Genomic DNA, 27,152 nt, shown 5'->3' with positions numbered 1-27,152 from the left:
ATGAGTGACGTCAGCCAGGGGTCTTTGCGTTGCTCGGCAGGCATGTCGTCAACGGACAGGGAAGACAAGATGGATCTGGAGGCAGGCGGCAAGAGTATGTCAGGGGGCACCGGCGACAGGGATAAAGCGTCGGCATCAGTGTGCTTGCGCCCAGTCTGGTAGACAACGCGGATACTATATTCTTGCACTTGAAGAGACCAGTGGGCAAGACGACCGGTGGGGTCTTTCAGTGAAGATAACCAACAAAGAGCGTGGTGGTCCGTATCAAAAACTAATGGGCACCCGTAGAAGTGCGGCCTAAATTTTTGAAGCGCTCACGCGATGGCCAAATATTCCTTTTCTGTGACGGAATGATTGGTCTTGGCCTTGGTAAGAATCCGACTGCAGTACGCCACGACGTATTCTTCAGCGCCAGATTTGCCTTGGGCCAGAACAGCGCCGAGGCCGGCGCGACTGGCGTCGGTGTGAACTTCGGTAGGGGCAGCCGGGTCAAAGTAGCCGAAAATAGGGCGCGAGGTAAGTATGGCGCTTAATTTCATGAACTCAGTGTCGCAAGCCGGATAACAAGGCAGAAAGGTCGTTGTGGCCACCAAGAAGTTGCGTCAAAGGGGCAACGATGGTCGCAAAGTTGCTGACCAAGCGCCGAAAGTAACAACATAAGCCAATAAAGGTATGGAGTTGCTTGATTGAAGTCGGTCTCGGGAACGCAGCGACAGCTCGGAGTTTGGCTGGGTCAAGAAGGATGTCATCTTTTGACACGGGATGCCCTAAACTGGTGAGTTGGCGGGCGGCAAAATGGCACTGCTTCATATTGAGCTTCCGACCGACATCTGTCAGGCACTTCAAGACCGCCTCAAGGCGAGTTAGGTTGGCAGCTAAGTCAGAGGAAAACACCACAATGTCATCCAGGTAGAACGGACATGTGTGCCACTTCAAACCACGGAGGATAGTGCCCATCATGCGTTCAGTGGTCGCGGGCGCGTGGCATAGGCCGAACGGCATGAAGTTGAACATTCCCGATAGAGTCGATCGGGAGTGATGAAAGCTGTCTCGGCCAGATCGCCCTCCGCCGTGGGGACTTGCCAATAGCCAGACCGTAAATCGAGGGAGGAGAAAAATTCGGCTCCATGCAGACAGTCAAACGCGTCGTCTATGCGGGGACGGGGTAGACGTCCTTGCGTGTGATTGCATTCAAGCGTCGATAATCCAGAGAGAACCGAACAGATCCGTCTCTCTTTTTTACTAAAACGACTAGCGAAGCCCAGGGGCTGTTGGAAGGCTAAATCACACCTCTGCGGAGCATGACATCGACTTTCTCGTCAATAATGAGGCACTCTGAGGTGGAGACACGATAGGGACCTTGGCGTAAGCCACAGTTGAGGTCGTTTTGGCGTGAAAAGAAGTGCGGAATCTGTGCAGCTAGTCGAGGAGTTGGGCGCGTTGATTAGGAGAAAGTGCATTGTCAACGGCGGCGGTGAAGGCAGCCAGTAGTGATGAGGCGGGCAAGGGATGAGGCGGACCGATGGCATTGAGGCTGTTTGGGTCTGCAGTGGCAGTGTGGTATAGAGGCGGCACGAGAACGATCTGATCGGAACGAACAGGCTCGGCGTGTCCAACGCATTCACCACGGTGCAAGGTGAGTGGGCAGAAAGAGTCATTGCTGATGGCTAGATGGGCGCAGCCGCTTCGTGCAGTAAGAAGGGCGAAGGGTAGAGAAAGACATCTTCGCAAGGCGAAAAGAGAAGACGGAGGGAAGAGGACGGCACGTTCTGAAAATGAGGTACCGGTGACTGGAACAAGGGCACAAGGAGAAGGTGGGATAACGGTGTCTTGCGAAGCGTGGCACTTGGCCTCTCGAAGAATTGTAGCGGTCGTGGATACGTCGCAGAGCGGAGAAAGCTCCACTTCCGCACAGGCACAATGAATTACGGCTTGATTACGTGATAAGAAGTCCCACCCTAAATTAATGTCGTGAGAGCAGGCACGCAATACAATAGAACTACTAACTTAGAGAACGTCCTGGATCGTGACTCGGGGCGTACAGGTACCGAGCGTCTCTATGTACTGTGCAGTTGCGGTGCGGAGGAAAACGCCAGAGAGCGGCAGGACAACTCTTCAAATCAAACGGCAGAATCTAGCGGCTATGACGGGCACAGCAGCTGCAGTATCGACAAGCGCAAGGGTAGCGACGTGTTCAATGGAGGGTCCGATTAAATTCACAAAGCGTGAGGCAGGAGTTTCGCAGCTCGACGAAAGCGCAGTTCTTGCCTGCGGAACTGCATGGGCAGGGGACGATGGCCGGGCATAGGAGGCCGGGCTGTGGTCGGCGACGTACGGGGGTGTGTGACGGGAGCACAGACGTGCAACGTGGGTAGCGAGGCCACATGCGAACCAAATGAGCCGGTTGTCAAAGGTGCGACAAGGGTTCACAGCAGGTAGTACACGGCGCTGGGAGTGAAATCAACGCGGCAGTGAGGCGTTGGAAGAAAAACGTGCGGGTGGTGGTGTCATGCCACGGCTTCAGCATTGGATAGGGGAGCAGAAAACAATGTTCATGGCGACGAGACAGCTTCGGCCTAGGTGAGGATAGCCGTGAGCGGGGCGTCGTAGAGAAATGGGCGGCAGGCAGGGGGAAGCGCTTCGGCAACTTGTTCTCGAATTACATGGCGAACCCCAGGTGGAAGCTTTGAAGTACACTCGCGAGTGCTGGGCAGCAGTGATAACTGCCGAGCGACCTCTTCCCGGACAATGTCCTTCATGTGTTGGAGGAACGCAGTCTTCAGTGACATCGGACATGGCTGCCACCGTTTCGTCGGGTTGCCGAGACACGACACGTTGCCGGCGAAGCTCGTCGTAACTCTGGCCCAAAGTGATGACGTCAGCAATGCTGCGCGGCTCTTTTATCAGTTACATCTGGAAAGCGCCTTGATGGATGCCTTGATGGAAAGCTTAGCTTGCTTAGCTGCTTCGGTCTCTCGTCGTTTCAGCAAACATTTTTCCATGGCGAGACTCGTCGAGGAGCGCGGCACGACCGGCTCCACGTGGCTGCGGTGGAGGCAGCAAGCTTACTGACGCGTGCCTGCGTTCTGGAAGATCTTAAGCTTCGCCTGTAACAGCGGAACGTGACAGCGTCTTTGCAGCGCTGCCAGGGAGTCCACAGAATGCCATCGCCCGTTCGGCTGTACGCCTTGCTCGAAGCTACTGGTTTTTGAGGAAAGGAGATGTATCTGTCTCGCATATCGCGGTGGACACCTGAACCTGGCCGCAAGAGAAGGGAGAAAGATGGGAGGCAACGAAGACACCATATTCACTAGACGCGCCTTAGTTCATTCCAAGCCATCGAACTGGCACGGCGGACTGGTTAGCGCACTCGTCTCGCACTCCGGATACCTTGGTTCGATTGCACAACTCGGCCGATTTCCTACTAGGACTTATTTATTAAGTAGGTTATGCATTGGCCACCTCGCAGGCGGCCAATAGCGCGCGTGACGTCACTCAGTCGTGGCATACGACATACGGCATGCGCGAAGCTCTACTCCTACCTTCGTAGTGAAGCTTTTCGCTTCAAAAAGTCTCGATGTAGCTGGTTATAGTTTCCCCAGACTGCTGTGTCCGGCCGCAAAACGATTTTCAGCGCGAAGCTTGCGGACTGCCGAGCATCCAAAAACATCCGCAAAGCGGGCTTTGAAGGTGGCCCAAGTCGTGATGTCGGCTTCGTGATTTAGTGTACCACAGTTTTGCGACTTGCGCAAGGTAAAAGAGGACGTTGTTGAGCTTAAGGACGTCATCTCACTTATTGTGTGTGCTTACACGTTCATAGGACGAAAGCCAGTCCTCAGCGTCTTGATCTTCGGTGCAACTGAAGACTGGCGGGTCCCGGTTGCTAAGCATTCCGGAACAAGCAACTGAAGGGGCCGGAGAAGCGGGGGTGAAGAGGGGGAGAAGCGGGGGAGAAGGAGGGAAGAAGCGGGGAGAAGCGGTGGGGGGGGGGGCAGAAGTGCTGCCGGAGTCAGTCATCGAATTGGGGAACCGAAGGCTGCGGAGCTCCAGGGTGTACAGGGATGATCGAAACCCGCGACCTCCACCAAATGTACGGCGGGATTTCGCACACAGGTAGCCCTTAGAAACGCCGAACTGGTCTTCGCGTTTCGGAGCTCGTAGTTGTTGTGTCCTCGTAGTCTCATCATGATGATGTCCTCAGTCTTAATAGCACATACCCACGGCGGGGAATTGGCCAGGGTGCATCCGGGTGGCCACACTCCTCGTCTTCTTTTACGTCCAGGTGTACAGTGCAACTTCTTCACTACAGAGGCGACTTATTTTCCAGAAAATGCTCCGACCCCACTAAAATTCAGCATTCATATCGTATCCTTTTTGTCCTGTGCTTAGTAAACGTCACTGACATGAAATTTTGTGCATGCCGTTCTTTATAACTTCACAAACGCATTTACACGTTATTACAATTCCATGGACTAAACTTTCCTTGTGGAATAAAGCATTCTCTCTGCGGCTCGCCTTACGAGTAGAAATCAAGGAAACAAATAAATGATTTGTTCTGCATAACAGCAAAAAAAAATGAAATAAACAATTTTGATCAAAGGAAATGGCACAGTAACTGTCTCACGTGTTTCACTGGACGCCCAAACCGCGTAGTAAGGAAGGGATTAAGAAGGGAGTGAAAGTAAAAAGGAAGAAAGAGGTGCTGTAGTGGAGGATCGAACAGTACACGGGCGCCTTTTGGGTTTCGCCTCCGCTGAGGCGCGGCCGCCACAGTCGGATAGGAACCCGGCTACTCCTGTTGAATATCCGAGGGCCCTATCCACTGAGCCACCGTAGTGGGTAAACATAACTGCAGCTTGTTTAGATTCGCGTGATAAACGGCTAGTGTACTATCTTGCTGGTATTTATTTCCCCTGTCTTTGCTGCGTGCATTCGGCAGCCACGAGCGCCGCCAACAAATGCAGCCAATAAGGACAGAAAACTGGACGAGTTGGTAAGGATTCATACTTTCAACTGCGCAAAAAAACACGGACACAAGGTAGAAGGCGCTCGTGTCGTGCCTTCTACCTTGTGTCCGTGTTTTTTTGCGCAGTTGAAAGTATAAATACAGCCGCATTAAAATCGCGCAAAGTTTACAAAATAAATTCTCAAGATACAAAATGAACAAAAGACAGCGCTAGCCTGTTTCGATCAGCAAGAGCACTGGAAAACTCCAGGGTTTGTAGAGATATCCGCTCCATTCAGCACGCAATAACCAAGTATTTTCCATGCATACAGAACAATACCATTAGGTTTCTGTAGCCTGCCGCATGCATCTTACAAGACTCGCAAGAAAACCTTAAAAACCCATTTCTAATGAATGACACACGCAAAGACGTAACTGAGGAGCGTCGTGCCAGTGATGGTCAATGTGACACCACCGTGCAGAGTATACTGCAAAAAAACGGCATTACCTATTAACTACGATACAGGTTCGTAAAGTTACAATGCACAGGATATGTACTGGCCTGTGAACAGCCTGACTTCATTATCCGCGCGGAAAGGAACATTAGTTTGCTCCTCGAAAAAATTCAGGGGGCACTTTGGCTGTCTAAAGTGCACAGAGGCGACAGCCTTTTCCGCACCACTTTGACTGCCTCTGTGGCACTGGTGACGTCACCGCTAGAAATCGTCGCGCATAAATAATGACTAATTACTAAGTAATGATAGATAACTAATTAATGGTTAATGACTCATTAATCACTAAAAACTAATTAACTACTAATTAATCACTCTTAAGCTTCGCTTTAGGAGTGGAACGCGACAGCGTGTTGTAGGCCTGCAAGGGAGTCCATGGAACGCCACCACTCGTCCGGCGCGATGCCTTGCCTTTTGAACGCAACGCTTTTTGAGGAAAAGAAATGGCGCAGTAATTCTCTGTCATCTCGGTAGACACCTGAACCGCACCGTACAGGAAGGGAGGAAGTGGCAGTGAAAGAAGAGGGGCCATAACGAAGAAAATGGAAATTGTATTTGAGCAAAGGAAATTGCACAGTAACTGTCTCAAAACCCAAGAGCGTGGCACCTCTGCTGACGAGCTTCTGCTGATAACCTTCTGTCGACAACGATGACGCAATAAAGGCTTTCGCCTTAAAAAACCATTCTGTTCCGTCAAAGTTTGATATCGAACCATGCTTGGGAAGCGAGTACTAGGAGTGACTATAGTAAAACGCATTACAGCCGCTCCTGCAGAGCCTTTTTGCACCTAAAACGTTCTTTTCTTTGCTCGACGTCCTCTGTGCGCTCTGTGCACCTTTAATTGCAATCTTTCTGAAAAACGCTTTCTGCTAACGCAATATACGGTCCACAATCGTGTTCTGCAGAATCCATAGTGCGAGCGGCGCCGGGCTGTGTAAGGCTGGCTTTGAGAGGAGCGGTTTTGGGTACGCTATTCGAGTTTCCCGCAGTATAGTGAAGGGAAACGCAGCTGGCGGAGATTCGTCTGTGGTTATGCTTCAGTGAGAGCAGCTGCTCATGCAGGTGCGCATGAAGTTCTCCAGGGCCACAGCGGTGGCTTGCTCCAGGCTAACCATTTAAACACGGGCTCACGAAGCAAAACTGCCGCATGAATCAGTGGATGAATATATCAATCACAACCTTAGGAAAGGTGAATGTCATCTAATTAAATGCAATACAAAGGCCATAATGCGCGCCGATTTAACAGGTGCTTAAATCTGGGCATTTGGAGACAATGTCAAAGAGTTCGACTGCGGGACGCGCATCACAGCGGCCATTTTTAACCTTTAAATAGTTCCAAACTTTATGCCAAGATTGAAGCGCGAGAGATTACTTATGGTTTACATTACCTGCGCTGACTTCATGGCAAGACATTCGGTGGCAGATAACAATCTTTACACTCGACTCTCGACAATCAAAAGAGCTTTAACGGTGTCTAGAGAGCGCGAATACAAAACGGCGCGTGAGCTCGACGCAACCAGTATGCCATCCGAGACTGAAGCTGCGCTGTTGAAACACTCCGAGCACTTTCCCAAATCATATACTCATGTGTTGTAATCTGCTGAGAATAATGATGTTCCCTTCATGCTTTCAAAAGATAAAAAATTAGAGATCTCTGCGGCTACCCGCATTGGGAGAATGCGAAAGCATATATGCCTCCTTCACACTCGTCGCTTCTCTTTGCCTCTCTGCGTAGATGAAAAGTAAATTAATTGATGAATTATCGACCAATTTTTCAAATAACGACATGTTTATTAATTATCAATCAATTGATGATTTATCGATTTTTTAATATTATTGCTCGGTGATTGATTACCGATTTCGTTGTTCAAATTCGACACCTCATTTGCGTTTCCGTCCACTTACAATATCCAGTCGAAACAATTCAACACTCCATTGCTTTTTCTTTTCAATATCTAATCATTTATCAATTTTTTAACCTTTTTGGTCAATGATTGACTACCCAATTTTTTGTTCAAATTCAACTCGTTCTTTTTCTATTAACAGACTATATACCCGTCCAAACCATTCAATCCTCCATTTGCTCTTGCTTGTAATTAGTTAACTAATTTCTTGTAAGAAATGAAGTTTTTTAATTGATTACTTTATATTTTATTCACCAAACAAATTTCAATTCATTTCGAACTTTTATTTTTACACTCATTTTTTACTATTCCCTGCTACTGCTTGCCGTCCGCGCTACTTCAACATTCCATTTCGACATTTTGACTCTGTTTGTTGGCTGTAATTAATTACCTAATCATCTTAGTGACAATTTTTCTGCATCATTCGCACATCGTCCCTTATCGATCACATCCATTCGTTTGATGTTACCTCTACTGAGAAAGTCACGACTGCTGCCGACATATTTTGCGGACACGCTTTGCGGGCAAGTTTTGGTTACACGTCTCTACCGACATAGCCTAGAAACGCATTCGCATTAATAAAACAGTGATCATAACAGGATCAGTACAGTAATATCCAGCCTAAGTTTAAGTTTGGTATATAAGTATTAGTAGACATAGCGTTGCAGTAAAACGCTCTTTGTCTTTCTGTTTTTCCTCAAAAAAGTAGTTCATCACCCTTGTCTTCGTGACTGACCCACAGACTTAATTAGGAGTATTATCTAGTGCTTCGAACACCAAGCAGCGGTTGCCCGCGCAGCGTTTGGAACGCCACGACGGCCGCTGGTGGCGCTCCAATACTCTTCTATAGCACCACACAAAGCTAGTGTGGCCAGCGGGGATAGTTTGGATGTGCTCAACGTGAACCGCGTGGTCGCTGTGTGGACGCTGCGACGTGCTGCCTTCAGATCAATGAAGCCTCGTTGCCAGCAGTGAACTTCAAAGCAGACAGTGCTATCATGTAAAGCGAAGAATGCGGAAAAGAAAACAAATTCGCATTTCTTCTCAACGGGCTGGAGCACCAGGTGTCCCGGTGCTCTAATGCTTCCCTTTTCGCTACTGCAAGCAATGAAGTACAGCGGAAGAAATGGGAACGGAATTTGCGAAGGTAGAAAAAAAAAGCCTTGCAGAGTATTCGGCTGCCTGTGAAAGCCGTCCAGGCGCTCGACATTGAGCCTACTATTCTGCCTCGTTGCCCTACCTACCATCCTGTCCCTTCTGAGAAACAAATCCCAGAGCGAGAAAAGTCCCCTGCGAAAAGCGCTTTGGCGGACAAAAAGTTGACGCGCCAGCATTGGAAAGGTGTTTAAAACCGTGCTGCTTTGACTGATACTGTGTACCATGGAGCTTCAGGTGCACAAGGAAGTCATCATAAACTCAACCGGCCTAATTCACAGATTACAAGTTCCATCGACAAAATCATGTAGTCTTCAGACTGGTGATTGTGCCGGTGATCACCTGCCGGGCCGGTATCGTTGTATATATTTAAATAGTTCCATGTGTAGTATGCTGAATGAGTTCATGCAGGCCTTTCTTTTGCAACTACTCTGATTTAAAAAAAAGGCAAGGCTTGAAATAGCTAACGAGTGTGTGGATTTTATTTATTTCACATACTGTCAATCCCATTGGGATTTTTACAGGATGGGCATATAGTAAGAAGGTACAAAGCGAATACAAATGGAATGGTATACATTAAAAACACTGTTATTTTCAAGTAATTACATGAGTACGGGAAAAAAAACACAGACAACAGAAAATAAAACACATAACGAGAGAATATTTTTCACAGAAAAGGGTGCAATTTTATACATTGTATGTTCATAAAGATGCTGTTACATGCAGTGATACGAGTGGTCTGTTGTACTTGAATAATTATGATTTAATTATCTATTTAATTATCGCTCAACTGTTCTTCTACCAAAGTTACAAATTTCTGCAAAGATGTATTAGTAGTAATAGAGGGGTTCAAACTATTCCATTCTTTTATGGCAAGCGGGAAAAATGAATATCTGAAACAGTCGATCTTGAAGTGATCTTGAAGAGATAGCCTCGTGTTTGTTGAATGCTCACAACGCGCATTGTCGATAGCTTTTTTAGCATCATTAACCCTTGTCTTTTTTGCACTGCAATGTAACTAGCATCCACAAAAACTTTGATGCTTTATGCTCTTTTTCGGCTCAACACCATTGTCATTACGATGTTGTAGTTGTAACATACACATGGTTGCTGACTAATGAATCTTATAACATACCTGATTATGCTTTTTACCCTCGCACTCGCGATACGAACACAAGAGGAGGTGGCGTTGGTTTGTACATACGGAGTCTGATTCCATACAAACGATGTACTGGTCTCATAAATTCTGTAAGTGATACTTCAGACCTTCTGCTCGCTGACCCTGGTCGCGTTATTATTGGTGTTATTTACCGAGCCCCTCATGCCGATATGAGCGCTTTCCTACATGTCCTTGAGACAACACTTCTTCACTTTTCTATTACTTCTATACATCTTATACTAACTGGATACATGGACATCGATATGTGAGGTAGTACCCATAGTGAATGCTCTGATCTTATCTCCTCATACGGCTTCAAGAATTACGTTTCATGTCCTACGCATGTCACAAGTACTACCCAACCTGTCTTGATCATATGGTATGCAATTTTGAGCCTCTGAATTATTTAGTTGGCGCCTTCGACACAGCTTTTACTGACCAGTGTCTAGTTGCCTTATTATTTTCTGCTGAGGCTAAACCCAAGGTCTCAGACTTCAAATGTAAGTCAAGGAGTAAAATTGAATATACGACACTATCAAGGCTAACTACTGAAATAAATTTCACCGAATTCGAATCCTTCGATGCCAATGCGCACTGTGATCTTTTAATTGGAAATTTACAGTCGTTATCAGAGAATGTAGCAGAACCCTCATAAAGAAAGAGTACTATATGAAACCTATTCGCCCTTGGATGACACCTGCTGTACTAAACGTTATGAAGCAACGTGATCATTGGTTTTTTAAAATGAAGCAGAATAGGGGTAATAAATATTATAGCATGCAGTATCGCACCTATAGAAATAAAGGTGTGAGCATGTTGAGGTTGCAGAAGAAGCAGTATCATTGTGGTGGGATAAATAAGGGCGCTATTAATTCTAAAAAGATCTAGAATATTATCAATTCAGTTATTCAACCCTCCGTCAGTAAAACAGTACTGCACACATCCGACGACTCTCCGCAAACAACTTCTATTGTTGATCGCTTTAATGATCACTTCTTCACTTCTGCTCAGTAGGAAAGAATCCTGTTTCGTCTATGAAGATGTATCTGGTGATGAGATCATAAGTAGTGTTAAATTAAAAGAGTCAGGAAAGGCGCTGATAATTGATGAAATTTCTATTCACTTATTAAGGGCGGCCACAATACACTTGGGACAACTTTGGCCTCACTAATTAATAAAGCATTTTGTTCCGCTAGCTACCCTGAGGCAGTAAAGGTTGCCAAAGTTATACCGATTTTTAAACATGGTGATCCTAACGAGCTCGGAGATTATAGACAAGTTTCTGTTTTTAGTTGCGTTAATACCCTGTTTGAAAATTACTAGCCCGTCGTATAAAGCTCTCCTTAGAGAAGAATAACCTTCTTTACCCTCCTAACCAGCATGTTTTTCGAGGTAACAGGTGAACGACGACTGCTATAATATCTCTGTGTGAAAGTAATAAAGAAGCTCTTGAAAACAACAACATTGTAATAGGAGTATTTTTGGCTATTAAAAAGCATTTGATACTGCATATCATAATTAAATGTGTCAGAAACTCGAAAGATATGGATTTAGGGGTGCAGTTCTCAATTTTTTTAAAAGCTATTTGTGCGATCGTAAGCACAACGTAAATGTCGACGGAGAACCTTCTAGCTCTCTGCCGGTTCGTATGGGGGTGCCACAAAGTTCAGTTCTGAGACCTCTGCTTTTTGCTCGCTATACGAGGGGGTACCCAAAAGAAACCGGACTAAATTTTTTGGTCGGCAAAGCTTCTGTGGTACCGCGTTTTGCCACTAGGAGCGCATAGAACGAACATTCCAGAGTCAGTAAGCCGAGCGCCGTCGTTGCAGGAGGTCAGACTAGTTTAGGCAGAGTTTTAGAGTGACGACTGTTTTGTGTGAATGTCGTTTTTGCAATGGCTGATTTTCGTGAACAGCGTGCGCCGGTGAAATTCTGATTTTTGCTCGGAAAAAGTTGAATGAAAACTCTTGAAATATTAAGAAAGACGTACAAGGACGATGCTACGGGGACAACTCAAGTGTTCCTGAATCGAATCCTGAATCAAAGCAACAATCATGCCAATGGAAAACTTCAAATTCACCTCGCCTCAAGAAAACTCGTCAGGTGAAACCAAACATTAAAACAATGCTGATTTGCTTTTTCGACGTGAGAGGAGTCGTCCATTGAGAATTTGTTCCGCAGGGTCAGACAGCCAGGCTTTCTACTTGGATGTTTTGAAAAGATTGGGCAACAGTGTGCGGTGGAAGCGGCCAGATTTGTAGCGGTCGGGCGACTGGTTTTTCCATCATGGCAATGCCCCTGCTCGCACAGCCCTGTCTCTACGACAGTTTTGGACCAAAAATGGCATGACCCCTATTCCTCAACCCTCATACTCTCCCGACCTTGCCCCGTGCTACTTTCTTTGTTTCCTAGAATGAAAAAAATAGGTGAATGGAAAGCGTTTCGCTGATGTTGCTGAGGTGAAGAAAAAAACGACGGAGGCACTGTCAAGCATCACAAAAGATGAATTTAAACAATGTTTTGAAAAATGGAATGAAAGATTCGACAAGCGTATCATTGCAAGTGGGGAATACTTTGAAGGAGTTTGAAGGTCTGTGCTTAAAATGTGAACAAATAAGTTCAAACAAAAATAAGTCCGGTTTCTTTTGGGTACCCCCTCGTATAAATGACTTGCCGTATTTTTTAACTGGTGCTCTCATAGTAAAGTACGCCGATGGTACAGGTATTTTAGTGACCTCTAGAAGTAAAACTCAAGCGGAACTCATTATAAACATAGAGTTTCAGTATTTAAATGAGTGGTTTTGTGAAACAAACTATCTTTGCAAGCTGACGAAATTAAATACATTATCTTTAAATCAGCTTATAGGCGCTGCAATACGATGCCTTGCCATATGCAGGTAGGCAGTAACGAACTGCAACAAGCCTTAATTTTTCCTTACCTAGGTATTACACTGGACTGTGAATTAAACTGGAAACCGAATTTAGACAACCTTCGTAAAAAGCTGTCATATTCGGGCTTCGTTCTGTCAAAAGCACATAAGTATTTTGATGTGGCGACTTTAAGGACAATTTATTTTTGTATCTCTCAGTAACACATCGCATACTGCTTTGAGGCTTGGGGATTTACATATCGTACTTATCTTCAACATTTCATAATATTACAGAAGAGAGCTTTACGGTTTGTTAACTCGGCAGCACCTAGCGCCCCGTCGGGACTGCTGTTTATGGACTCCAAAATAATGCCCTTACTTATACTGCGTGATTACCGCACCACTTTACTGGTATACAGGATAATACACAACAGCCTCCCTTTCCGTCAACTGCATTTTCTTCACCTCATAGAAATGTACGCGCTGCGTCCGAAGGCAAATTTTTTAAACCTCCCTCTCATAACATCTATGGCCACCGTCACCTGAGATACACAGGTGTGAAAGCTTGGAATCATCTTCCGTAGGCATTCTTCCTGCTTTCTATAGGTGTATAACAGTACCGCTGAAGAAAAAGTTTTTGGCGCTGCATTTTTAACCACGTTATTTTGAAACTATAAGTAACGGGCATTTGCTCATGGGTTGTGTTCTTTAGCCGTAATGGTTAGCATGTGTGCAATGTGGATTATGCAGTGTATTTTGCTGATAGGGCATGAATTGCATATTATTTGCATTACCATCATGTATCTGCTTGCGTACATGGCAGTGTTAGTTGTGCAATGTTGGTATGAATAAGTATTTGGTTTATTTTTATGCAATAGCAGCAAGAGACCTGTGATAATTTTTTTTCATGCTTAGTTTGTTGTCTTGAGTTCGTGCGTACCATCGTCCGCCTGACGTTTTCATATTCTTTGTATGAATCCGGTACTAGCCTTTGGCTATGGATCCGCTGAGCTTTGCGTGTTGAAGATGTACTTGGCTATGACAATAAATAAATAAATGAATAAATAAATAAATAAATAAATTGTAAGATGGGTACTGGGATGGTTAGAGGTACTGGGCGCCGGCGGTAGACACAGAGACACAGGCCTCGTAGACACAGAGGTCGAGCACCACGAGCACACACCCAAAGCGATGGCAATGGCGCTCAACACAACGGTCAGAAGTTCGTCGTAGTCTTCGCTTGAAGAGGAACTTCTTCGTCGTTACAACTGCCTCCCCCCCCCCCCCCCCGGGGAGAAGAGGAGCCATCCTGGCGACTTACGGCGTAGGTGGGATGGCCGGGTCATAATACGGCTTTAGGCGCTGGACGTGAACAGTCTCGCGTCCGCGTTCGAGTTGACTTGTGCGAAGGAAGGTTTTTCAATCACTTTCTGAAGCGAAACAGTTTGCTCGAGGCAACTGAGAACATCTGCATCACCAAAGGAAGCCACGTAGAGTTTTTTAAGGGAAGTGCCTCGATTTTAATAACGAAGTTGTGGAAAAGAGCTACGTTGTTTTAAGATGCCGTCTGCAACAGAAAAAGCTTAGGAAACGTCTGTGCTCCGGGTATATTGTCCCTCTAAAGCCCATGGCTTTAAAAGACGTTATGCTCTCCAGTTTCCATGGGTATATTTAATTTTGGTGGCCGTACCATTTTTGTTTGGTATTTTCTGACCTGAATAGAAAGTTATTCAGAAAGAGTTGCTGCTAGAAAACTTGTGACCTCAGACCTCACGCCATAAATATTTGTGCCAGCAAGAGGGGCCCTTTCTCAGCGGCTCAAGCTTGAAAGAGAGACCTAGCGCCTCAAAAGCCATGTAGCCAGCATCGAAAAAAGACTTGCGGCAGTGGATGCCAAGAGCTCGACTTCTGCTGAGGAGATGTTAAATGCCAAAGGCTCCACTCTTTCCGCGGGGTAACTATTTGCAGCTCCAAACATTTTTAAAGAGCGTTCACGCGAAAGCCTGATGGAAATGAAAGTTTGAAATTAATGGGCTCTAGAGTGGCTTGTCATGAAAATAAAAAACTTCACGCCTCTGCAACCACCAGAGCAAAAATCAAATATGCTGACATTACCAAGCAAAACAACAATGCGCAAGTATTCGAGGTGTTACAATACAGGATTGTCTTTTATAGCAAAGGTGGTGATGTGCCGAGGGAAAAAAAGAAAAGAAAAGGTGAGTTCCAGAAGCACAGAGTTCACATTGTGGAGAAAATTGAGCTGTTGGAGCAGATATGACTCACATCTCATGGCCACAAACAAGGTTCCATGGAGCTTGGCGCATTTGCATCCGACCTGTATAAAGCGCGATGTGGGAAACCATGGAGGGTGGCCATTTTTATGCGAAGCATACTACTTTAGCTACCACTTCAGCTCTTCACCGTGGTTATGCGCCTCCAAATCACGTGATACATGACGTCCCACCACGTGACACGATGACGTCACGACAGTAGAGAAACGGGGGCCCACCTCGCGCCGTCGCTATGGTTGTGCGCCTCCAAATCACGTGACACGATGACGTCACGGCAGTGGAGAAACGGGGCCCACCTCGCGCCGTCGCTGTGGTTGTGCGCCTCCAAATTACGCGACACGATGATGCTTCGCATTCTGCAGGCTTAACCAAGTTAAGCCTCAGCCATTTTTTTTATTCCATTTGTGGGCAAGTAGAAGCAGCATCCTGGTGCTTGTGCCTAACTAGACAGCATCAAAAGGAAGCCACCTGACTACGATAATGATTTATGCAGGGATTTTAGCCAAAATAGCAAGGCTAGAATTTTATTTTATGATACCACAAGGGCACAAGAAACCACAGGATTTGGACTCTAACTGACGTCAGGGCATCCTTGACGAAATCAAGTGCAGTGTACCGCATCCTGCGAGCCCAAAGCATCGCTTTTACTTTCTTTATGATTTAATTCGCACACTTGCCATGAGTGCATAATTTGAGTTCGCTGTGTACTAGAGGAAATCATGGCAGGTATTCTCTTGCAGGAAGCGGAGAAGGCTCCTGCTTTTATTGATTTCGGTGAGCCACTTGGACAAAACCTCCTCCTTATCACCAACAGTCCTTATCACCAACCCCTTATCACCAACAGTCCCGGTTTCTGTAAAATCCGTGTCCTCGAACTCATTGTCCCTGCACAAGTCGACAGCAGGCGGCGAACATCGACCTCTGCAGCTGGTGTGGAACACCTCGCGAAGTGGTGGGTGCAGCGTCTTCATAGTCCCATCGGCACGTGACCGACGGGTCAAGGGCCGCCCCAGCCCTAAGAGATACCGCCTCCGATTTCATTAGGTTATGAGAAAAGCGGAAGGTGCAAGGGAGAATGAGGCCACGTGTACTTTTCCTTAAGGAGGATCCTCATCATATGGCCATCATACGGACTATGTGGTGCAAGGCACCTGGGGAAGTATGAGCGTTGTCAGTATGCGTGTGTCCTCACGCTCCGGGGAGCGCCAGCACCGAGAGGTCGAGAGGCGCAGCCGAAAGCGCGTCGCTCGATTCGGTGCCGCGCACCTGCTTCGCAGTGAAACCTAAGTTTCTCTTTGTTAGGAGCCGGTTTAACAATTTCTTCGTTTGCTTAGATACAACTGCAAGCTCCAATTTGTTCCAGTGAAAAGCTTGGTGGTCGCCGACATGCTGTCTCGAGCATCCGTCGAACACCGAGAGAATGAAAGCACCGACGATGAGGTGGAAGTTCACGCTGTAAGTGTTCTTTCATCACTCGTCAGCGAGGCAACTTTGAAACGTTTGTCACAAGAAACCAGCAGGGAAGACTACTTGAGTTACGTCATTCATTGCTTAGAAAGCAATCGACCAGTCCTGGGAACAATAAAGCCCTTCGAAAGTGAACTAGTTGTCGTGAGTGGTGTGTTGCTTAAGGGATGCAAAGCTGTAATACCGTCAAGCATGCGCCCTGAGCTACTTCGAAGAATTCACGAAGGCCACTTGGGGATAAATAAATGCAAATAACGAGCGCGCAAGTTGCTGTTTTGGCCTGGTACTAATGCTGACATTGAAGCCCTCGTCAAGAGATGCGCAGTTTGTCAAACGTACGCCTACCGACAACAGAGTGAACCGCTCTTGGACCGCCCAGTGCCTAAACATGCCTGGTATCGGGTGGTGTGTCGATATTTTTCAGTGGGCTGGAAAATCGTACCTTTGTGTTTTTGATGTACTATCCAACTTTCCTGAGGTTGAATTGCTGTGTGACACAACGGCGGCCACAGTTGTGATGAAACTCAGCTCTATGTTCGCGTGGTATGGATTACCTATTGAAGGCTGCACAGACAATGGTTTCCAGTTTGCGAGTCATGAGTTTGCATTGTTTGCGACAAGTACGATTTTAAACAGGTTACGTCCAGCCCAAGGTTTCCCCGCTCGAATGGACTCGCGGAGAAAGGCGTCCAAATTGTAAAGAGAGTTTTAAAGAAGACGTTTGAGATGAAAGAGGATTTTTGGCTGGGATTGCTCACTGAGCAGTCCGCTGGAAGACGGTCAGTCGCCTGGAGAGCTACTTCAGGGCAGACTACTTTGGACACCTCTCCCGGAATTCAGCGAAGCTCCAAGAAAATTGGTAAGGAAACATAAACAGTGCCGGGCCCCAAGAGGTAGTCTTCCACCACTACAAAAAGGCCAGGTGGTCACAGTACGCGGAGACTCTTGGTCCCCAAAAGCCAACTTTCTTAATGCACATGCTAATCCAAGATCCTGCCAGGTTGCCACCGAAGATGACAGAGTGTTGCGTCGCAACCGACAACACCTCATGGCGACGGCTGAGCCTTTAAGCCTTCTGTCCAATAAAGACATGCCAGATGACAGCCAAGAGAACGGATCCACCTGCCAGGTCCAACCAAACGAGGACAGCGTACCCATCACGACGCCCACACCACCGACACCAATACCAAGAAGATCCCAGCGGGAGAGAAGGCAACCACGGCGATTGGGATATGAAGACAATTTTGTGCAGGTTCCGTGAAGGCATCTCAAGAACAGTGTAAACAAACTTTGGATCGGTGACCAGTACTGTACAGCACCATCGAGTGTGATTGTTCTGTGAAATTTCAGTGTTGTGGCTTTTATTTTTTTTCCTGCAAGAAAAGGAAGATGTATCGCGTAGATAAGCAGAATGCAACGCGGGCCTGATCATCGGCGCATGCTCGTCACTTGTTCCCTTTCTTGTTCTCTTCCCCGCAACGTGTATAAAACCAGCACGAATAAACGAAAGGGCGTCTTCGTTGCTCGGGACTGGTCCCGGCTGTGTATCTATCGACGCAGCGAACGATACAATCGGCACGTGACCGACGGGTTAAGGGCCGCCCCAGCCCTGATGCGTCTAAGAGATACCGCCTCCGATTTCATTAGGTTATGAGAAAAGCGGAAGGTGCGAGGGAGAATGAGGCCACGTGTAATCTTCCTTAAGGAGGATCCTCTTCATATGGCAACGCAACGACCTACTCCCTTCAAACTATGTGGTGCAAGACGCCTGGGAAGTAAGAGCCTTGTCAGTATGCGTATCTCCCCTCGCTCCGGGGAGCGCCAGCACAGAGAGGTCGAGAGGCGCAGCCGAAAGCGCGTCGCTCGATTCGGTGCCGGGCACCTGCTTCGCAGTGAAACCTAAGTTTCTCTGTGTTAGGAGCCGGTTTAACAATTTCAGTTCGAATTCGAAAGATTCCGTGGAAAGACATCATCTCAAAGCATATTTTTGCAATGCTGGTCTAAGTGGGAGCAGTGGGCAGAGAAGTGCCTTTGGATGGCAGCAGCCTCACTTTACAGACGACGCCCGGAATCAGCGTCATCCACACAAATCTGAATAAATTGAAATGTATGAGTGTCTTTCTTCATTTTCAGCTCTTCAGTTCAAACGTTGTTCATGGACTGCTCGTCTGCAGAGACAGAATTGAATAAAGTTGCGGCATCAACGGAGCCACACTAACTTTTCCCACTGAGTAATATAGAGAGAACACTTGTATAAATAAACGTATAATAAAAATAGGTTCTTTGATACAACGAACACGGCAAAGGTGTAAACAGATCCGCCTAATTTAGGTCTAAAAGAAGATTAGAGGCAAAGAAGAAAAAGGCTGACTTCAACGGAGTGATAACGAAAAATATCTCTTTTAAACAACTACGAAATGGCCGTAAGGCCCATGCTATTGAAGGCGTTGCCACGTCCGCCTTTCCTACTCGTGTACTCATATCCTACTCATGCAGAAAACGCCCGTTTGCAAAATGATTGAACAATACGTCAGCAGCAAGCGGAGTTCCACCAGGACTGATGAGCAAATATGTTTGTTTAATAACGCGTTTGGCGAACTACGTTACACAATACAATTCTATAAAGGGCCTCAATTTAACTTCTCTGATGTCCTTCAACTTTACAGCTTGAAGAATTAAATCCGTGAAACCACTGACACCCACCCAGCGAGGCAGCAGGAACAATAGAAAAGGTTACAGTGGCGCCACAACGCGTTGTCTTTGTAGGCTGGCACGCTTCCGGATTGCCATTCGCGCATCTTACGATGTTTCTAATTAAATGCACGCCCCCCCCCCCCCCCTACAATACATTTAGTTGGGGTTACGTCGTATTTCTAAATCGCGGATTCTACTAGGTAAAACTAAAGTCCCTTTATGAGCTTTTCTAAAAAAAGCTAAGTACCGAAAACGTTTGCGGCGCCGCCGACGCACACTATTGGACAGCGCCCACTTCCGGTTGGGAACTATTTCCGTTCCGCCATGTTCTTCCTAAGTCGTCCGGCTGCGTAGTTTGACGGCGCTTGCACGCTACGTTTCTTCGTGACGCGAGAAGCGCCCGGACTAACCTCCACTGATCGCAGTCGTGCAGAGCTGCATCTACGCTTTTCCAGATTACTGTACATGATCCTGACCTGGTTGTCTCGAAGTTTCCTTGCCGGCTTTAAATTGAGCGATGCCGCGAGCGGCCGGCATTTCGTAGTTCGGCTACTGACGAGCACGTCTGTTGCTTACGGCGCCGCCGAGTGATTCAGTTGTTTTGCGGGCGCAAGTCAGCACAAATAAAGAGCTTCGTTTACAAGTTTTGTTGCTGTCTTCCTGACCGCTGGACTGCCGTCACTACAACGTGACAGTATAGTTGTGCTGGCCACGGACATTCAGTGGAGCTGACTTTATATTTGTCGCTGTTTGCTGGAAGTCACTTTAGTTTATCGGGCTCTTTTTTTGTGTCCGCAGCAGCAGCCGAAATTCCGGGCTGTTGCACCTTCGGGTACTCAACCCAGTCAGGAAAAGGTCTGGCGTTGTTTTCAGTGCCGCTGGCGAAGAACGATATTGTGCGACAGAAAGCGTGGCTCCACAGGATTGGGAGAAAAAATTTCAAGCTGACGAATTCTAGCAAGTTATACGATGTAAGCTCAATTCCTGTTTTCCATCGTTGAGAATCGATGCTCTAGTAGCAAACTTTGGCTGGCGAGTCAGAATTGCTAAAGCTCCCAGCTCGCACTATGCTTGACGATTGTTTGATTACGCGCTGCTGTCCGCCTTTGTAATTTCGTAAACATGCATGTCAGTGCAAGTATGCGCGCGTATTTCAGCCTACGGCCCCACTCCGGCACCTACTGCAGCTGGTCCATTGAGATCAAGTAGCCAAAACCTTTTCGCTCAGTAATGCGCCCTGAAACCGTAACCTCTTGCGAAGTGTTCTTCGGTACGCCCTGCCAATTGTTTAATAGTACCGCGCGACCGTCGACCAGCCGGCTTGTCAGCGCCTGATGACAGCGCTGAGCGGCAAAACGAGCGAGAACCAGTGCATCTGAAACAAATGCGCTTATTCTCGCTTGATTCGCGCTCCGCGCCATGATAAGGCGTTGTCCAGTCGACGCTCGCGCGGTACTATTAAAGATTGGCGGTGTCAGCATGGGCGTCCGGAAGGGGGGGCAAGGGGGGGCGGTTGCACCCCCCTAGAATTAGAGATATTATTTATGCACTAGTAGAAAACAATACACAGCTTGATTAGCACGCTAAGGTGATATTAAGTTATCGGATTTTGCTTATTGAGTTCAATTCTTTGCTCATTAATAAATTCTAATGTTTGTTCTCCAAGCCTAGCACTAATTTGCAGCTTCTAATTTTTGTTTCATGTGCCCAGTTTAGACAACAAATAGTTCCTTTTTGGAGGTAACCTACCGCCTGCCCCATATCCGGCCATCGGGTGCACCCCCCTGAAAAAAGTTCAACGGACGCCCTTGGCGGTGTGTACATAACTCGCGCTCCAATTAGATGAATTTACATGTGTTCACACTCGCGCATAGCATGTCTGATTTATTGGAGTGTCTGCTGCACAAGTGCTCTACGTGCCAAAAGTTTGTGACGCGGGCGCAAAGGAATTTTATTGCTGTGCGAAACCAACGGTCAGTCTCAGCATCCAATGCCCATAATATTCCTTTCATTCTATTCCCACCATACAAGTAATCCGCGAGGCAGCACCGTAATTATTTCGTGCATACCGGCACCCCGCAGACATCGGCTTCCGTCTGTCCTAGAAATTCATGAAGGGACTTCAGTGTGTTCACCTGCATAGCTAGGTTTTTGTATTTTTCATCTTCATATATATTCCTAATACGACTACCCTTCTTTAAAGCTCCATTTTACTGAAGATCAATTCGAGCCCATAATTCTGAGGAAGCTTAGCATAAAGAAACAAATGCACTGCTGTCCCGTCAATATTCTCTCACCGGCCAGCAAAACTGCCCCGCAAACCGCCACAAACCGCCGTTGGTAGTCTTTGCAATAATATGCTATATATAAAGTTGCACGCGTGTCCGTGTTCTCTCGCGAACTGGCCGCCGCACCACAACTGCAGTTCTGCCGCACTCGCTGTCTCCGACAAAACTGAACGCAAATCACATTCGGAGCGCATTACTGGCACGTTTCCCTTCTTCTCATACCAAGCTCATTTACTACATTTTTCACTGCCCCTTACAGCAAAGCCGCGACTCTGCAAGGTCCGCCGTTCCAGTGCATACAACCGCGCCATCGGAGCGCGTCAGGAAGAACATGGCGGACGACGCGAGCCGCAGGGGAAAGGGCGGTAGGAGAGGAGGGACTTGTCGCTACTTAGCAAAGCTGATCTAGGGACTTTAGGTAAAACTAACGTGTGTCCTAAACCATCTTCAGCGCGTACACTGAATAATTACAGTCACCTTTGGAGCGCTCGGCCCACCCGACGGGCGAAAACGCGAGATGCTGAGGACGCTGCAAAGGGAAGGAACCAATGGACTTACCCAGCAATCTGATGTCTCTCTTTTACGTCCTAGCGTTTTGTGCTAACGCATAACCACGCTGTAAAGAACTCCGAATCGCATTACATGAAATCAAGGACCTTCTTTACCGACTTGAAGTGCTAACAATCGCTATATCGGTTAAAGGAGCGCCGGCGATGTAGCTTCATCCACAGTCGGTGTTCCGTTCTTGTCGGTCATTTACCGGTATTTCAGGTTCGAACAGCAATGACAGAAAAAATTGCGATAACAGGTTCATTGTAACTCGCCTGATTACAGCTAACTGTTCTTCTCTGTGTCTCATGGGCTGGTTCTATTTACAGAGGCTGTACATAAATATTTTTGCGCCTTTCAAGGGTGGCTTAGAACGCCCAGGCTCGCAACTCGGGTAGCGCACGTGCCTCACGTCTGGCCTCGGCGCATTGCTCCCGCCGCGAATGCTTCTGTCAAAGTGACGGCCATTACTCCGCTTGAGATCCCTGGCAGCTCATTTATGCGCCGCGTCCTTCAACCCAGCTTCTGCATCCCATTGTTCCTCAATGCGAATGACGCACGTGTGCAACTATGCAAATGGCACCAAAACGTCAGCGCAGTCCCGCTGCTTCTCGACGCGTGCGCTTGAATCACAGCCGTTATACGCGGTGCGCCCTCCGCCGTTCCTCCTCTCTCTATCTCCTGCACACTCCGTACGGCGGATGAGCGGACGTGGTGTGGCTCCAAGTCGAGGACGCAGGTTTCATTTTCATTTCATTTGTGTCCATTTAAAATGAAATGTAAGGCCAAGGTAAAAGCTGCTTGTCGGCAGCTTGAGTGGTCCTTAGCCTCTTTTACATATTTGCAGATGGATGGGAAAGAACACTTTTACAAAAAAAAACAGAAAAATGGTTACATATATCGCGATGATTTAAATGATTGCTTTTACAAGAAGAGATGAGCTCCGATGATTTTAACTTTTAGATGTCAAATTCGGTTTCGGATTTATAATTTAGTAGTCGCGGAAGGGTGTTTGCTATCATTTTTTGACCATAATGAATAAATCATTTTTCAGCGCTGTGTGTTATATGTGGACTTGATGTTTTTTTAGGTTTCCTATACTTGTTATTACGTTCCTAGTATCTTTTAGGCGGATGTAGTCGGTGCGTAACAGAGTTCGTTTATAGAGAAGATGGCTTTTTGGTAGGTTGTACATTGGCGAAAAGGTGTTGGGTGTGTGAGGTATAGGGCATGTTCGCAATAGCAAGTATTATTTTATCTTCCATGAGTAGTGTCTCAGTTAGATTAGAAGGTGATGCTGTACCCCATTGAAGATGGCAATAATTTATATGTGACGCAAATGGTGCATTGTAAATGAGCAATTTTGTTGACATGGGCCGGAGGTAACGAGTTCGATGTAAGATACCCGCTATGCGGCTTAATTTCTGCAAAGTAAAATCGATGTGAGCGTCCCATTTCAATGCGTCGGTGTAATATATACCAAGTACTTTTACTGAACTAACGGCCTCTATATTCAGTGCATTTTATGATATCGTGGGCGTTTGTAGAAGACACGTATCTTTTGTGTTAAAGATGACTGCTTGTGTTCTCTTAGAGTTTACTTTTATACTGTTGTCCTGGCTGCACTTACAGAGATGGGTTCGGAAATTGTTCGCGGCGTTAATCAGGCCTGTATATCAGTTTGACGATAAAAAACACTAGTGTAGTCTGCGTAGTATATAAATTTTGGTTCCTTGTGGATAAGAATAATGGCATTTATGTAAATGTTGAAAAGAAATGGACTGCGAATAACTCCCTGAAGGTCACCTACTGTATTTGTCGTGTGGATCATGTGTGAGTGTTTATGGTCGCATATGCAGACACCAGCAACGTTTCACTGAAATAATGTTAAGTCGCCTTCGCATAGGACACACACACCTGACACACAACTACTTGCTTAGAAAAGAAGAAAAACTTGTTTGTGAAAGATGCGCAGACGAGCTCACGCTAAATGATATCTTATTTGCATGTTCAGACCTAGAAAAAACTAAGAAAAATGTATTTTAGTCAATTTTCTAATCAATACATTCCAGTTCGCCCAGCTCTACTCTTGAATTATAATGCAGTTGTTGACATTTCTCATGTTTTTATCTGATTACGAGAGCGTGGTTGCCTTAATAAACTGTGAATGCCTTACTTTATTTTCATAATCCTCAGCCACTTTCTCATTCCTGAGAAGAAGGCTGAGGTGTCTGTTTAATTGGTTTGGGGCCTCGACATCCCTGCCCGGCAGAGGATAGCCTCTGAGGCTACCTTACCTTCTTTAATGCTTTTAGCATTAGCCACTTCAAACGTTTTTCCGCCCTTTACATTCACTAGTTGTATGAAAAATATTTTAGGTCCTTTACACCACAGTTTTGTTTCTTTATAAAAATTCTGCACAAGACAATTTTCCATACCTTGCGTTTGGAACATGATGCCTTATTCGCCTATGTTCCGCAAAACACAACACAACTCTAAAAAAATAGTGCATGTGCAGATGCTGTTTGCTCGAGCGCCGCCACTGGTCCCAAGCTGGCTTATGCACAAGTGCTGGTTAAACAAACGTGCGGACAAACCACTCCACAGAGAACTTCAATTTTCCTGCTTCCAGTCAATATTCCCCTCAATATTTTTTATTAACAAGAGAAAAGGTGCCACAACAAAACACTGCAAAATAAAAGAACATTTGCTTGCACATTAAGAAAACATTGCAGGACGAATTCCACATGGCGAGATACATAACGTACAAATGTAAAAACGTAACCTGTTAGGAACCTGGTCCTGATAATTGTTGCCGATAGTTTTGGTGACAGCGCAGAATGGTCTTGCATCACCTGTCGTATATTTGTGTCTTGAGAAGAAAGCATTGTCCACCTGTATGCTCGTTCTGGAGTCTTCTTTTCCGGCCACGAGTGTCCCGAAAACCCGCGACGGATGAAAGCCTTGAAATTCCAGTGAATACAAATAAACCACCATTTTGGTTGCGTTATTGCGTTGAACTTTAGCCGTTAGAAACGTGAACTAAATGAGGAGTATTGCCACAGTAGGTTTTTTGAAACGAAAGTATTAGCGGCCGCTACGTGCTACTGGGTGTTTCACTTAAGACGTTCCGCAGTTTCAGAGCGCTGCTCTTTGGCGCCCGTTCCTGCATTTCGCGGCGTCGCCGTTGTTCATTGTAACCAGAGCAGCAGCCGGGGCAGTGCGCTACGCTAGTTGCGCGTGCTCCTGGCGACATCTCCCATGACCTCCCGATAACTTAACTGCTCTCTGCACTCCTCCTCAAGTGCGACCCCTGTGCGGTGGCTATCGGAGCACCGGATTGGTGGCGGCGGTTCTCGATATGTGCACCGCCCGAGCCGAAACGCATAGCCGCCGCCGTTCGTCACTGCGAACCGCCCGCCTATATAAATAGTTTATTCTGTGCCAGTTCTTTCTCAGCCATGAGTGAGGCAACCCGTGGAAGTCCTTCGTCTACCACTGCTGCTAAACGAGCTGCCACAGCAGAGGCCCAGTGCCATCGCCACCAGAATCCAGAGGTGTGTGCCGCCGAAGCAGACGCTTGCCATCGCCGCCGTCGAATTTTTTGCCTCCATCTATCGAAAAGATGGAACAGTTGATGTGCTGCGCTCAAATTTTGCAGTAGGATGTAACGCAATCGTCGGCAATTTTAGATATAGCCTTTTCGGGTTAGAAGAGAGCTTTTTCGGAATAGGACTGTCAGCGATGTATCGCACCCGATTAGAGTTAAGACGTGCTAGCTAGCAGTGCGGGTAACTAACATTGAGCTGCTAAGTTTTCGCCATTACTTTTACTCTCTCCTTATCACAGGCGTGCAGGCCACCGTAAGTTATGTTCATATAATTTTTAGAGTTTCGACAACGCAGTTACTCTTGCCGCCGTGGCCCAACAAATTATGGTCACATGTCACCAAATTGCGCCACCTAATAGACACCGCCCGGGTCTGGTATGAGACCCACGAAGACGGTCTGACCAGCTGGGGAGTGTGCAAAAGAGAAATTGCGCGAACTGTTTGGACGGCCGCTCGGCCGAACGCTTGCCGCTCAGAGGGACCTTGCCTCCCGAGCTCAGGCTTCTACGCAGTCCTATGTTTCGTATATTCAGGACGTGTTGGCCCTATGCCACAAAGTTCAGGCCAACAGGCCCGAATCTGGCAAAGTGGGCCACGTGTTGAAGGGAATCACCGACGATGCCTTCAGCTTGCTCGTGTACAAAAACTGCACTACAGTCGAGGGAATTAATAACAAATGTCGACGCTTCGAGGAAGCCAAAAGCAGGCGTATTAGCCAGCCGTACGCACGCCTCCCCAACACGGCTGCGACTTCCTCATGTGAAGACCTGCAGCACCGGAAAACTCCACCGCCTCGAGAAAATGTGATCCGCATCATCCGATGCGAACCCGAAGTTATGTCCCCTGCCCCCCTGCGTCTACGTGATGGCGACAACCACTTGCCCACCATCTCTCTGGTACAAGCCGTCGTCCGTCAAGAGCTTGCAAACATTGGTCTCTAGCCCGTCAGCCCCGTACGGCCTTCACCACCACCCGAAATCACTGCGATTGCCCCTAGACGACCTTCGTACTTCAATCCACGTCGACGAAACCCTAACAACTGGCGGACAACCGACGACAGGCCCATTTGTTTCCTCTGCCACCGCACTGGCCACATCTCCCGTCGCTGTCGCAATTATTGGTCCCGTCGTAGCACATACCGTCCTCTAAGCTCCCCCCGCGACGACGAACAGCCAAGCCACTTCACGCCCCATCCAGCCCAGCACAGTGCTACAGTCGAGAGGGGGATTCCTCGCGTCAGCCGCTCCCGGTCCCCCCTGCGTCGACTGTCTAGTTCACCCCAACGCCGACGTTCCTCTCCTGGCCCCTACGGACGCTCACAAGCGGAAAACTAAGTGCTGCAGTGTCTGGAGGTGATGCTGCAGTACAGACCCAGTCAAAAATACCTCGCTTAGCCCTTTGCGCGCACCATAATTTTCCCGCCAGCAATACATGCGCTTCCGAGAAGCTTGCAGGCAAAGCAACCCCTCCAGTGCCCACATATCGGCAAAAACCAAAATTTTGACGGGCCACAGCTCCCAGGGTATTTACGTTTTTGAAAATTTAAAAACCTATATGGCCATTACTTACGGTTGACTACAAGCATTTCATTAATAAGGATAATAAGAGTAATAGTTCAAAAGTAATTACTATGTATTTAACCAGCCATTTAGCAAGATCTTGCTTTATTCTGACGCGCTAGAGCGTTGACACCGCTATGACGAAAAAA

General features: G+C 47.0%; 1 pseudogene; it reads left to right on the top strand.

The window, feature by feature from the left end:
- Positions 1–26,778, top strand: LOC149328419 (uncharacterized; annotated as a pseudogene).
- Positions 26,779–27,152: the final 374 nt, after the last annotated feature.

This window comes from Amblyomma mixtum, chromosome 9 (genome assembly GCF_055824585.1).
Source record: "Amblyomma mixtum isolate Tamu chromosome 9, ASM5582458v1, whole genome shotgun sequence".
Lineage (NCBI taxonomy): Eukaryota > Metazoa > Arthropoda > Arachnida > Ixodida > Ixodidae > Amblyomma > Amblyomma mixtum.
The sequence above is the reverse complement of the archived record's forward strand: the minus strand, read 5'-3'. Positions and strand labels throughout refer to the sequence as shown.